Source organism: Bactrocera neohumeralis, chromosome 2 (genome assembly GCF_024586455.1).
Source record: "Bactrocera neohumeralis isolate Rockhampton chromosome 2, APGP_CSIRO_Bneo_wtdbg2-racon-allhic-juicebox.fasta_v2, whole genome shotgun sequence".
NCBI classification, from domain to species: domain Eukaryota; kingdom Metazoa; phylum Arthropoda; class Insecta; order Diptera; family Tephritidae; genus Bactrocera; species Bactrocera neohumeralis.
This window is the reverse complement of record NC_065919.1, coordinates 65,513,858-65,526,592: the sequence shown is the minus strand read 5'-3', so window position 1 is coordinate 65,526,592 and position 12,735 is coordinate 65,513,858. Positions and strand designations below refer to the sequence as shown.

Here is a 12,735-nt window from a genome sequence, read left to right as displayed (position 1 = left end):
ATGGCTGACATGTTGTGGTCGTTGTCACAGTTTTTTGTTTTTGTTTTTTAATTTTTTTTGTTGCTTTTAGTATTATTTTTCCAGTGTTGCAGCCGCTCAGCTTCTTTGCCGCTGAAAGTATTGCTGCTGTCGTTGTTGTTGCTCTTGCTGTCACTGTCACCGCGGCGCGTCACATTGTTGCCGCTACTCGTCGGTTGGCTTTTCGTCTTGATAAAGGCGTTGACAGCGCTGATGACTTTGCAGATAATAATGATGACACAATGTTTCAATGTTGATGATGATAAAAATGTTGTTATGCTCTGCTTTGCTTTTTTGCAATTGTACGTTGCACGTTGTTCTGTCGCACATAAAATATTGCTGATTACGATAATGTGTTCAAGGTTCATATTACCCCAAAGCAAGGCACAGGGTACTGTTACATTTTTATTAATCCATAATTTAGACAGTTGATTTCCAAACATAAATTATGTGCGAAGAGCAATTCGAAACAAGTCTGTATGGCTGTTGAAGTACGAAATTGATTTTGGTACTCGAATTCGCAATTTTTTATATTCATGAGTAGGTTTCTACTGAGCAATTTTTATTTTTGAAATATTGTTGCGGAACTTTGTACTTCAAGGTTTCCAATTGTAAGGCAAGAAAGTAGTAAAAACACGTTTCAGTAAAAAATTATGTATTTTGAGATAATACCAGTTCCCAGTATTAAAAAAAAAACAAGAAAAACGTTAAATTCGGTTGCACCGAAGCTAAATACCCTTTACAGGTGCATTTCTCTTTGTAACTAAGTGTTCAGTTGGTATGGAAGCTATATGCTATAGTAATCCGATCTGAACAATTTTTTCGGAGATTACATTGTTGCCTTAGAAAATAATATATACCAAATTTGGTAAAGATACATTGTCAAATGTGAAAGTTTTCCATACAAGAACTTCATTCCGATCGTTCAATTTGTATGGCAGCTATATGTTATAGTGGTCCGATATCGGCAGTTCCGAAAAATGAGCAGTTTCTTGAAGAGAAAATGACGTTTGCAAAATTTTAAAACGATATCTTAAGAACTGAGGGACTAGTTCGTAAATATACAGACAGACAGGCATGGCTAAATCGACTCAGCTCAACATAATGATCACTTAAATATGTAAACTTTATAAGGTCTCCGACGCTTCCTTCTATGTGTTACAAACTTCGTGACAAACTTAATATACCCTGTTCAGGGTAAAAAAATTGTTGTTATTGCTGTTATTTTCAAATACTCAAGAAGCTCGCTTGTTATCATTTCCTTCGCTTCTTTCTTCTCCTTTTCGATCATTTATTTTCTTTATTCGTTACAAATGATCTAAAATACTGCTTGAGTATCCGAGTTCTTCTTCAAGAGATCTCATACATACATATATACTAGCTTAATGTGCTTATTATTCGAAGCTTTCAAGAGCGTAGGCTTAACCTTCATTTGATGACATTTTCTTGTCAGAGTGGTCGCTAGATTCAGCGAAGAGCTTACCAGGTATATTATTCCTTTGCTCACGCCTAAATAAGTTGTTGGAACGTTGAGAAAGAACAGACTATGATTTTTTTTCCTAGGAAAGCACATAACATTTAGTCACCGTTTGATTTCTTACAGCGTTATCTTTCTCTTGAGAGCTATATTTTATTTAAACTCTGAAGTATTTACAATAAAAATATATTTATTTGTTTTGTCATTTTGGACATTTATTTCACATTTGGACCATTCACAGTCAAGAAGAAGCTCAACATTTTAAAATGGTATACTTGTTTCAAGTCGTCCAACTCGACTTCTAATTTTAAAACCTATGAGCTCAGTAATACTATAAACCGCTCCTGTATGGATGCAAGCACTAGACTTAAAGTGTATGCCAGGAGAGGAGAGAAAAAAGAGGATAATTATATGGCAGAAGTGGTGGCAAACCTCCACCAAATGACGGTGGACTCACAGACTTATACCTGACATTCATACGTGGATAACTAGACAACACGGGGACCTGAATTTCCACCTGACCCAAATATTAAGCGGGAATAGTGCTTTAAAGGCCACCTATACAAATTTCAAAATGAGTCTTCCATAGAAGACTCTGAACACGTGTTTTTCCATTGTCCTCGGTCTCTAAACACGTAAAATGTCTTGTCACTCCCACGAAGTAATACCTTATCTGGTGCTTCCTTTGGAGATTCTTTAGTTGAGAGTAGGTTAGGTTTATCGGATTAAAGCCCCACACTCTGGTTTTCGATGCTTCCCCCTACTAAAAAAAAATCGTCACCCTTCACAAGTAAAATTTTTTCAAAAAGAGAACAGCGTACAGAAATGTTGTGCCATTTCCCTATACGTATAAACGTATATATGGTTTGCTTTCAATATTGGTTGAGTACTGTCACAGCTAAGAGATTGACTTATTTTTTATTTTTTGTCTTAATTTTGAAGCAAAATTCAGAAAGCTATTAACCAAGTCGAAACAATATCTGAACTCATACAGGTGAGACCACGGTTATTGTCACTTGGCGCGAAAACTCGGACACCCGAATATGTGCCCAAAAAATAAGGTGACATTTGAATTTAAACTGCGCGCGTCGAAGGATTTGGAGAATTATTTTTTATTTTTTAGGTTGGTAGTACTGTCAGTCACAATTATGTCAAATTTCATGTCAAAATATTCATTAGTGTTTGAGATACGTGTCGTTTTGTGATCTGCTAAAAGTGAGTTTTTCGTTTTTTGCGATGTCGAAATTTGTTGAGCAAAGAATTTGCATTAAATTTTGTTTATGGAATCAATTTTCTGCTGCGGATACGTTGAGGATGGCGCAGAAAGCCTTTGGTGATGAGGCTTTGTCTAAAAAAAAATGTTTACAAGTGGTATAGTGAGTTCCAAGCCGGCCGTGAACGTGTCGAAGACGAAGAGCGTCCAGGGCGACCATCATTCTATCGACGAAGTTCACGTTCAACAAATCAAAGATTTGGTGTTGAAAAAGCGTCGATTAACAATTAGAGACCTTGCTGATGAAGTTGGCATATCGAAAGGCTCAGCCCATACCATTTTGAAGGATGTTTTGGGCCTCAAGCGCGTCAAATCTCGACTGGTACCGAAATTGGATCTATGCCTACGACCCCGAAACAACCGATCAATCGAGCGAATATCGTGCCAAAAGAGAGCCGAGACCAAAAAAATCGCGCCAAAGTCGCTCAAAAATCAAGGTCATGTTGACTGGTTTCTTCGATTATCGTGGTGTTGTGCATTGTGAATTCCTTCCAACTGGTCAAACAGTCAACAAGGAATATTATTTGAACGTTATGCGTCGTTTGCGTAACGCTATCCGCCTAAAAAGGCGGGGATTGTGGAAAGGCAATTCTTGATATTTACACCACGATAATGCACCATCCCATACTGCCCTCGTAATTCGTGATCATTTCGCCAAAAACTCAACCCATATCGTTCCGCAACCACCGTATTCACCTGATCTGGCGCCGTGCGACTTCTGGCTGTTCACCAAGCTCAAAAGACCGCTCCGGGGACACCGTTTTTATACGATAGAGGAGATTCAAGCCGCAGCGAAGACGGAACTGAAGGCCATCCCGGATAGTGACTACAACCAGTGTTTCGAAGATTGGAAAATCCGTTGGCAGAAGTGCATTACATCGGAAGGGGATTACTTTGAAGGGGATGAAATTGATTTGGAAGAATAAATAAAGAATTTTCAAAATAAATACAATGTCACCTTATTTTTTGGGCACAGTAGTATATCCGACAATAGAAAAGTATCTGGGAAATGGCTAAGAACTTGCAGGACACATATTGGTCAGATGACATTACCACCTGATCAAAATTGAGCCGGCTGGTCCAATTAAACAATCGCTAAAAAAACACATTTAACAGGTTAATTCAACCTTTTTAATATTCATTAGAAGTTTGATCTCCTTATATAAATTTGAGTGTGTTTGCCTGGCGTTTTTAACCAAAAAAAATAAATAATAATAAACAATGAGTGTGCTTGAACAAATTTTTTTGTGGAATGGACGGCTATAAAATTATTGAAGATATTGCAAAAGTATTTTCGGGAGGACGGACACAAGTATTTGGGTTGCACAGTCTTTCATCTCATCGAAAGCTTGTCTCATGAAAGTCATCCAACCAGTTCTTTTACAATGAAAAGGTTAAAGGAACAGGGCTTGAAATTAATTGTCTCAGCTGCTCTTATGGATTGACTCAACATATTTTGGTTAATGTTTTGGGCATAAGACGTGTCAATGGTAGACTCGCCTCAATGGCGATTGAAGGCGATAATACAAATTTGTACTAATAAATGCAACCATACATTGCTCTAGCTATGATATAAATTAAATACTATTATAGTAAACTATTCAATACAGACAAAGCAAAACATAATCCAAAGAATTTTACCTGAAGTTTAATTTTGAAAATTATTGATACTAATATTTTTCAAATAAAAAATAATTTTTTTTTTTTTTTGAATTTTGAACACATGCTTGAGTATACAAATATATTTTTTTTTTTTTATTGCTTTGATTTGCTATCTTTTAAGTTGGATCAAACTGAGCACAATGTGCTAAGTTTTACCCGAATCGGTTCAGTAGTTAAGGAATTTATCCCGGACAAATTGTGGCAACTATTTTTCTCATAAATATACGTATGTGTACAGATACATGTATACAGTTATATACGAAACGTTACGTTTGACCAAACCCACAGAAATCCGAAAACATTGTCCGACTAAACTCAATAAATAGTGAAGCATTCTAAGCCAAATAACTTAATGTGTGCAACAAGCATGAAACGGCAAATAAAGTTGACGAGACCGCACATAAAGCTCGGTTAAATATACTTGTATAATTTGTATATTAGGTGTATACTATACAGGGATTGTATACAAATCTAGTTACGGGTCAACTACTAGTATAAAGAGAGTTTACAATAGGATCACAGCGGCAAAGCGAATTTACAACAGTAGAAGTACGAACAAAATAACTGTATACATAAACAACTAACAAAAATCGACAGTATAATTATGCATATACCTAAAGAGCAAGAGGAGTAAATTTACCTAAACGAAGCTGCAAATTCTCGTGCTGCAGTGGCAACAAAAACGCAACTGATGCCAGACGGCGGTAAAAGAGAAAAAGAGAGAGCAAAACATACTGAAGGCTAAAAGCGGAAGCGGCACTTCAATAGCGGTAAACGACAGCCAACGCGACGTGGCAATGGCGGTAAGGACACAGTCTAGCAAAGCAAGCGATAAGCAAATGAAGGCAAGGATGAACACACTCCCACACACACAAACACATTTGTGGTACATTCCCAGTTGCCCCACCATGTCTGTGTGAAACGGCCAGGCGTTGCAGACAACTTGAGCACAAGTGCCCGCATATGCAAAGGAAAAAGGATATCACGCCAGCAGTGAGCATGTGTTGGTTAGCACGACTTTATTTACACCTCGGCGAGGCGGCAGCGACCGACTAAGGCGGCTGAGGGCACACAAAGGCAGCCTTATGTATGTGTATGTGCATGTGAGAGTGTGTCATTGCGCTTTAAGGACGCGTATGTAATTCAAACCTGTTTGTAATTCAAATACTGACAAGCTAACACACACACACACAAGCACACGAATGTGCATATAAGAATAGAGTTTGAGTCGCGCTGAGTGATATATGTACGTCTGACGGTTCACTTATGTCTGCTTTCCAGCTAGACGTTCACATATGTTTTCCACTTCTTCGTCGTCTTCGCCTTATTTGCTGCTCGTCAAAGCGCTCTGTCGGCATTTGACGATAAGCGCAAGCAAATAAAAATCAGAGACTCGCCGCACACATACACCGCTACACACATTTTTCGCACACACACACACATATGTCGTTTGTCGAGAGTGCGAAAAAGGCGCTGAGAATGCGTAAAAAACGTGCCGAAGAGATTAAAAATGCGCGAAAGCGTAAAAGCGCCCACAGCCGTGTGCAGAAAGCCGTTATGGTGACGGTGCAACGGAAATGCCGACGTGTCAACAAACTTCTCATATTTCATATTTGCCATTATATTTCAGCAACAGCCCCCTCCCTCTGCCGAAAGTGCTCACTGGCAAGCAGATATCCTTGCGCTTGTATGTTTTTGTTGTATTTTTTATTGCCTGTATCCTTTTTGCCTTTTTAAATGTTGTTTGTTTGCGTTGTTTTTTTCAGTTTATTTATTGCTGATTGCCGCAGTTGTTGTTGTTGTTAGCGCAGATTGCTTTAGCAGTGCTGCTTTGGTGGGCGAAAGTAAACCGCATAGCTGCAGCGCGCCTCAATGTATGCTAAGCTATTTCGTGTATGTAGCTTTGGGTATAAAAGCTGCAGAAAAAAGTGCTGCCGGAGTGAGTCCTTTGCCGTTGACAGATGACAACAGTTAATGCGATAAAGTCGCACAGTCGAAAAAAGGTAGAAAGCAAGTAAATTCACTTGTCTACAACAAATGCAAACAAAATGCTTAGAAAATGGCTTATGACTGGCTGTGATTTGCAGTTACTTAAAGCATGCCTGTGTTTATGTAACTCTGCATTTAAGTCTGCTTTTAATAGCTATTTAAGGTTGGAGTGTGTGAAGTAATCTCGTCTTTCAACTGGGATTTGGTTTATGCGAAATGACACTGAAAATAAATATGTCGACAGTCTGGTGGTCAAATAAAGGAGAGTTAAATATATGCATATTCAAAAATGTGCAAAGGTTTTTTTTTTTGATAAAACTTTGAATAAATAGCAATCGGGAGCTGTTTGATCTAGAAAGGACTAATCAAGTCTTTACTTGGAAATATTAATGGAACTTTTGAATGATTTAAGTATAAAGACTGGAAAGAGCAAGTTGTTTTATAGAGAAGTCATAGAAAAACACACCTATTGTGACAGTCCTAAAAAATTTTTTGGAGAATTAAAAAAAAAAGGAAATCAAATTTTAAGATGTAAAGGATATATGTTATTTATACATATGTTAAGAAAACAAAGTAAAATTTTGGAAGAAAAAAATTAATATCTTTTCGAATTATACGCGATCTCCGACGGTGATACACAAGATTCCAAGAAGATTAAAGCAAAATTTTGTTCCGCGATGAGGCCCGTTTCTGTCTGAGTTGGTATGAAAGCAAGCAAAATTGCTGCATTTGGGACGACGAGCAACCTCAAGAGATTCAAAAGCTGCCATTTCATACATAAAATCAACGGTTTGGTGTAGTTTGTAGGTTGGTGGAATCATCGGTCCGAATTTCTTCAAAAATGACGCCGGTGAGAGCATAACCGTCAATGGCGACCGTTATCGCGCCTTGATAACCGACTATTTGATGCCTGAAATTAATGATCGTGATCTCGGCGACATTTGGTTTTAGACGCCACTTTCGACACATCGCATCAATAAATGGATTTGTTGAGAGAATATTTCGGTGCGCAGATATTCCCACCAAGGTCATGTGATATCACACCGTTAGAGTTTTTCCTGGGTCTAAAGTCCATGCGGATAATCCGGCTTCGATTGAAGCCATAGAACGAAAGATTACGCGAGTCATTCGCCTCTAAGCAGTCGAAATGCTCGAACGAGTCTTCAACTATTGATAAAGATATCGATACTTTAGAGCATACATATGTAGTAAAGAATATGCTCTGTTTTAAAAGATCCACACTTCGCAGCACAAGAGTTCGAATCCAATTTCCTACTTTGATAAGTAGTCGGACGAACCTGAAATGGCTTTCTCAAAATTAGTAGTGTGTTTCCATTAACATTATTAATTTTTGTCCGGCAATCGTTCAAAGGCAGCAAATACCGAGGTAACATCCCTACAATTAAGGCTAGGTTAATTTTGCTGTGACCAAGTGCTCAACTCTTACTACTTTCCTTGGAACAAAAGGATATTCTGGCCACTCAAGTACTAGCAGTTGATCAACAGCGGATATTAGCTAGACTCTGGACTATATGAGGGCACGAATTAGACACTTTTTCAAAGATAAGCCATAAACATAGGGATCCACTTAGTTTTAAAAAATGGAACTCCTACGCACTTTTGTGAACGAATTTAATATTCCTTATTGCAATATGTGTCAATAAACCGCACCCAAATTCCCTGAAACCGAATTGAACAATGTTGCAAGTATGTGCGTCATGTTTTTTTTAAGTTTTTCTTCTTGAAACCGAATAGCCATTGGCTTCTGCATGCACTTCACACAAGCAATAACTGTTAGCGAATCCGCAATAAGCGTGACTTTTCTGCCAAGTCATGCAGCTTAAGGTTGCATAGTGCAGAAATGGAATGCTTGCAACAAAACCAAATGACATTTAGCTGATTACATTGATTTCCGCTGACCGTCTGTCGATGAGCTGGACTTGTTAGCCACGCGGCAGCTTGGCGGTAAGACAACTACCTCGGTGTGTGTGTGCTGTATATATATAGTACATAAATACATGCAGAGAAGTCGTAAGTGCCAGAAAAGGTACACAATTGCTGCTGCTACGAACGCGCCGTTGCATTGCCACATTTGGCCAACGTGCCACATGCAACGCCCACGCGCATAAATCATTGCGTGCCAGTAGGCTTGCACAGTTGCTTAGTTGACAGTATTTTTCGCGCGAATTTCGCACGTCGCACACACCCACACGCCCGCGCACACGCCCCAACAGAAGCCTGCTGCAAGGTAGACACCAAATAATATTTACACATTTTTCTAGCGGCCATTTAACTGTCATCGTTGCATGATTCTGCTTACAAATGAGTCTATGTTTATGGCGCACACTTGCACACACACACTCACTCACTCGCATATATATGTATTTGGTGTTTATGTTATTGCGTATATTTTGCATGCTTGCACAAACACTTAAAGCAGTCAACCAGCAACGCACGTGAGCATTCGCTCTCCCATCAAGAGGCCAGTGCACTGCTGCCGCGGCCACTGACGCCGTAGAAAGCAGCTGTGCTCACAGCCAAGGCAACAAAAGCAAAATGTAAATAGAAACACAGTTACTGCAGTTGCATTATTGTTGTACACTCAACTGTTTATATTTTTACTAAAACATTAGGGCTGGTCGCTTTTTGAAAATATTTAAATTTCTTCCTTACCTTGAGTTGATATTTGAGATATTGTGAATATATGAGAGTTTTGAAGTTCGATGATACATATCCATACATTATATAAGAAACCTTGAGTTTTTGTTGATAAATATCCTTAATATTTATTATATACAGGAGCGGAAATCATGAGGGCCCAGAATTTTGAGTTGGTGTTTGATTTTATTCAGCAACTTGATAGAACCGATTAGGTTACTTTTCAGTTAGTTATTCCCAAAGCACGGGTTTTTCAATGAGAGCGCTACAAATGTTTCAAATAAAACAAAAAGAGTTGGAATATCTATGAAGTTCTTTATTTCTGTGAAAGTATAGTACATTCGATGCCATTATTTATGGAACTCGATTTCTTTTGCATGGCCACCACGGGCACGCTTGCGGAAGTCCAGACGCTGAACCCAATTTTCGACGGTTTTCAAGCATAAATCGGCCGATACTGCTGCAATTTCAAGTTCGATATTCATACGAAGTTCATCAATCGTCGCTGGCTTGTTGGCATAGACCATAGACTTGAGAAAGCCCTACAGGAAATAGTCTAACGGCGTCATTTCGGATGACCGAGGCCATTTCGGCAGAAAACACGTTCACCAAACTTGGTTTTCAACAAATCGATTGTGACATTCGCTGTGTGGCTTGTGGCGCTGTCCTGTTGGAATCACGTATTGTCCAGGTCCATATCATCTAATTCGGGCCAAAATTATTCAGTTATCGTTGAGCGGTAGCGATTCTCATTCACAGTAACGTGCCAGTCTTGATCATCACGGAAAAAGTACAGCCCAATGACGTACAAAATCGTCATCTTTCGGGATGCAATGGTGACTCATGGAGTATGTGTGAATTGCAGCCTTACCAATTACACATATTTTGCTTGTTGACGAAGCCATTCAGCCAGAAATCAGTCTCATCGCTGAAGGTGATTTTTGAATGAAAATACGGATCATTTTCAAGTTGTTGCTCAGCCCAATTCACGAACATACGACGATTCTAGTGGTCAAGTGGTTACAGTTCTTGCGTCAATTTGATCTTGTAAGGATGTAGGCCAACACCTTTTCGCAAAATTCGCCACAACGACGTCACAGATATGTTCAAGGCTTGGGAACGACGTATGAGAAACTGATTTTGGTCTTCAATTTCATGATTTGGATAGCAATATTCTCCACACTCCACACTTCTTTGTCTCACTGGTACAGGAACATTTTGTACTGTGCCTGTGAATTCAAATTTTTCCACTAGACGCTCAATTGTTGATCTGACAGGACGATTATGACGACCATAAATTGGACGTAGCGCTCTTAAAGTTGAGGCCACTGCTCAAAATTTCGGCAATAAATTTCAATAATTTCAACTCGTTGTTTAATCGTGTATCTTTCCATCATAAAATGGCAAACCTTAATGAAGAGAAATGTCAAAAGAGCGGGGAAAAATATGACGTCATTTTCTGTCCCTATCGGTCTACTTTTGTAGCGTTTCTATTGAAAACCCCGTTATATATTTGTTTTACGTTATTCTTCTCTACTTTGCCAGATCCCTTTAGATCGAACTATTATGTGAAGCTAAAGTACAAATTCAAGTCCCATTCTTATTCGACAGCCATCGGAACCCCTTCCGAATTAATTTTCTGTTGGAAGTCCTTCAAGAACTATAACTTCAGTCTTCCAAAACAGCAATGTCTTTCAAACTGAAGTGGATGTAATCAAGGTGCCAGGTGATATACGACTGTGGACAAAAGCCCCCTTAACAAAAGCGAAACACTTGTGGGAGGCTGTCAAAACACCAAGTAAACTGAGATAATCTAATCGACTATATATCTTATACTGCATTGAAATGATAATATTATAGATTTTGCATCCCTGGTGAACCAGGCAAATTGGCTTGGATCGATATTAGACACATTAACAGATTAACCTCATCGAATCTAGCTTATCCTGTTCTTCTGCCTTCTGAATATATTCCTTAAGTATAGTATAGAGCACAAAGGATGTATTGCTCAACAATTCCTCGCAGTTCTCACAACTCTAAAAATGATGAAAAGTTTGTTACAGATTCAAATTTTACTCAGAATGATTCATTTAAACTGTGATCGCAAGCCAAATGGATAACATTTTTTCCTAGATTCGTACAAACTTTTTTATGTTCGAGAGATAGCAGAGGATCTCTAATGGATCGACGTAGCACATTTTGGTTAATGTTTTGGGTATGAAACATGTCAATGCTAGACTCGAACTAAATGACCTGAATCTTTTCCAAAAACGACGTTAGGTAGAACCGAAGAGATGCTTGACAACATAGATGAGGACCCTATATTCATTAAACGCCTTGCTACTGGTAACGAGATATGGGTTTATGAATATTACCTCGAAACTCGTCTGACTGAGTTACATAAATAGTGGAGATACATGTTGACTTCTAGAAAAAGATCCAACGAAATGCCATCACAAAATTGCTCTACGAATGTGAACGACTTCTAGTCATTATTTTTTGGCAGCTGACAGCCGAACTACCCTAATGTGCCAGCAACTGAAATTATCGCATGACTTGGTGCCAACGTGCAACATGCGCTTTACAGTAATCGCTGGGAATTGCATTGATGAAAGAAATGTTGTATGCAAAAATGTGGCGTTTCAGCAGCAGCTGCTGCCGCTTACTCTTCTTCTTGCGCGGTTTCAAGTGTGCAAATATGTTGATTTGCATGTGCGTGCGGCACTTAACTCCACTCACACTCACACGCCGGTAATGTGGCTGCAAAGTGTTTTTCCAACTGTTTCTTGCATTGCTGTCACTGTCAGTGTCGCCTCAACAGCACAGTCAGCTGCATCAATCTCAATGTTGCACAAACACACACACAGTTTGTTGACTGCCACACCAAGTGAGGTGCTTCAGCAATGCTGGCATGCGCTTATGAATAAATAAGCGCATAAATACAAGTAAATAGAAGTGCGGAGGTACATACTTACATACATATGTACACACATACATATACCTGCATTGAGATGTGCATGTCATTGACATCGAAAATTAAAGTGTGTAATTGCATTTAATATTAACAGCTTTAAGATGCGGCTGCAAGTGAGGAGTGCCTTGTTGCAAATGCAAACGTAATGATTGGAATTATTGTATACGTGCACATATGTATGTGTGTGTATGTATGTTTTGCATTTTCCCAAGCGTTCGCAATTTTCCTACGTGCCACATTTATTATCATAGCTTTTTATTTATTATTGCAATTTTTATTTTCTTTTCGCATAGCTAATTTCTCGCCAGCTTGCGCATGAAATGGTGCTGCAACATGCCGCAAACACGGCCGCTGTGGCTAATCAGCGCTAGCCGCTTTCATAATCGCACCATTGTGGCAACTGCAAACATATTTCTATTGCAATCAGACATGTCTGCGTCGCCACACACACACACACACGCACACACACATTTATTGCAAATGTTGCTTTTCCTAAATCATTTTCCATTATTTCACCTTCTTGTTGCGCTGTGTTGCACGCTTTCCAACAGCTGTTAGTTGTTGCTAACTAAACTGATTGCATGTTGCATTAGTTGCAATTGCTGTTTTTTTTGTTGCCTTTGTGCAATGCTCGCTTTTTAGCGCTAATAAATGTGGGCTGAATCTGGTTCAACGCTCGACGGT

General features: G+C 39.0%; 1 protein-coding gene across 1 annotated transcript in view; it reads right to left on the bottom strand.

Annotated features, from left to right (window-relative positions):
• Window positions 1-12,735, bottom strand: part of LOC126750942 (odorant receptor 7a-like) — a 249,900-nt gene that overhangs the window by 145,136 nt on the left and 92,029 nt on the right. The window lies entirely within an intron of this gene.